The 2,395-nt window shown below is 51.1% G+C and overlaps 1 non-coding gene across 1 annotated transcript; it reads right to left on the minus strand.

Annotated features, from left to right (window-relative positions):
• Positions 1-2,320: 2,320 nt before the first annotated feature.
• Trnas-uga lies at positions 2,321-2,395 on the minus strand. The gene has a single exon. It is a non-coding gene; the product is annotated as a tRNA-Ser (tRNA).

Here is a 2,395-nt window from a genome sequence, read left to right on the forward strand (position 1 = left end):
ACTCACAGCTTTACTTCTGCCAGTACCTCGTCTCCTACCTTCCAAACTTTACAGAAGCTCTCCTGCGAAACTTGCAGAACTAGCACTCCTGAAAGAAAGGATATTGCGGAGACATGGCTTAGCCACAACCTGGGGGATGTTTCCGGAATGAGATTTTCACTCTGCAGCGGAGTGTGTGCTGATATGAAACTTCCTGGCAGATTAAAACTGTGTGCCCGACAGAGACTCGAACTCGGGACCTTTGCCTTTCGCGGGCAAGTGCTCTACCAACTGAGCTACCGAAGCACGACTCACGCCCGTTACTCACAGCTTTACTTCTGCCAGTACCTCGTCTCCTACCTTCCAAACTTTACGGAAGCTCTCCTGCGAAACTTGCAGAACTAGCACTCCTGAGAGAAAGGATATTGCGGAGACATGGCTTAGCCACAGCCTGGGGGATGTTTCCAGAATGAGACTTTCACTCTGCAGCGGAGTGTGCGCTGATATGAAACTTCCTGGCAGATTAAAACTGTGTGCGCGACAGAGACTCGAACTCGGGACCTTTGCCTTTCGCGGGCAAGTGCTCTACCAACTGAGCTACCGAAGCACGACTCACGCCCATTACTCACAGCTTTACTTCTGCCAGTACCTCGTCTCCTACCTTCCAAACTTTACGGAAGCTCTCCTGCGAAACTTGCAGAACTAGCACTCCTGAGAGAAAGGATATTGCGGAGAGATGGCTTAGCCACAGCCTGGGGGATGTTTCCAGAATGAGATTTTCACTCTGCAGCGGAGTGTGCGCTGATATGAAACTTCCTGGCAGATTAAAACTGTGTGCGCGACAGAGACTCGAACTCGGGACCTTTGCCTTTCGTGGGCAAGTGCTCTACCAAATGATCTACCGAAGCACGACTCACGCCCGGTACTCACAGCTTTACTTCTGCCAGTACCTCGTCTCCTATCTTCCAAACTTTACAGAAGCTCTCCTGCGAAACTTGCAGAACTAGCACTCCTGAAAGAAAGGATATTGCGGAGACATGGCTTAGCCACAGCCTGGGGGATGTTTCCAGAATGAGATTTTCACTCTGCAGCGGAGTGTGCGCTGATATGAAACTTCCTGGCAGATAAAAATTGTGTGCCCGACCGAGACTCGAACTCGGCGACCTTTGCCTTTCGCGGGCAAGTGTTCTACCAACTGAGCTACCGAAGCACGACTCACGCCCGGTACTCACTACTTTACTTCTGCCAGTACCTCGTCTCCTATCTTCCAAACTTTACAGAAGCTCTCCTGCGAAACTTGCAGAACTAGCACTCCTGAAAGAAAGGATATTGCGGAGACATGGCTTAGCCACAGCCTGGGGGATGTTTCCAGAATGAGATTTTCACTCTGCAGCGGAGTGTGCGCTGATATGAAACTTCCTGGCAGATAAAAATTGTGTGCCCGACCGAGACTCGAACTCGGCGACCTTTGCCTTTCGCAGGCAAGTGCTCTACCAATTGAGCTACCGAAGCACGACTCACGCCCGGTACTCACAGCTTTACTTCTGCCAGTACCTCGTCTCCTATCTTCCAAACTTTACAGAAGCTCTCCTGCGAAACTTGCAGAACTAGCACTCCTGAAAGAAAGGATATTGCGGAGACATGGCTTAGCCACAGCCTGGGGGATGTTTCCAGAATGAGATTTTCACTCTGCAGCGGAGTGTGTGCTGATATGAAACTTCCTGGCAGATTAAAACTGTGTGCCCGACAGAGACTCGAACTCGGGACCTTTGCCTTTCGCGGGCAAGTGCTCTACCAACTGAGCTACCGAAGCACGACTCACGCCCGGTACTCACAGCTTTACTTCTGCCAGTACCTCGTCTCCTACCTTCCAAACTTTACAGAAGCTCTCCTGCGAAACTTGCAGAACTAGCACTCCTGAGAGAAAGGATATTGCGGAGACATGGCTTAGCCACAGCCTGGGGGATGTTTCCAGAATGAGATTTTCACTCTGCAGCGGAGTGTGCGCTGATATGAAACTTCCTGGCAGATTAAAACTGTGTGCGCGACAGAGACTCGAACTCGGGACCTTTGCCTTTCGCGGGCAAGTGCTCTACCAACTGAGCTACCGAAGCACGACTCAGGCCCGGTACTCACAGCTTTACTTCTGCCAGTACCTCGTCTCCTATCTTCCAAACTTTACAGAAGCTCTCCTGCGAAACTTGCAGAACTAGCACTCCTGAGAGAAAGGATATTGCGGAGACATGGCTTAGCCACAGCCTGGGGGATGTTTCCAGAATGAGATTTTCACTCTGCAGCGGAGTGTGCGCTGATATGAAACTTCCTGGCAGATTAAAACTGTGTGCCCGACCGAGACTCGAACTCGGGACCTCTGCCTTTCACGGGCAAGTGCTCTACCAACTGAGCTACCGAAGCA

This window comes from Schistocerca piceifrons, chromosome 2 (genome assembly GCF_021461385.2).
Source record: "Schistocerca piceifrons isolate TAMUIC-IGC-003096 chromosome 2, iqSchPice1.1, whole genome shotgun sequence".
Taxonomy (NCBI): domain Eukaryota; kingdom Metazoa; phylum Arthropoda; class Insecta; order Orthoptera; family Acrididae; genus Schistocerca; species Schistocerca piceifrons.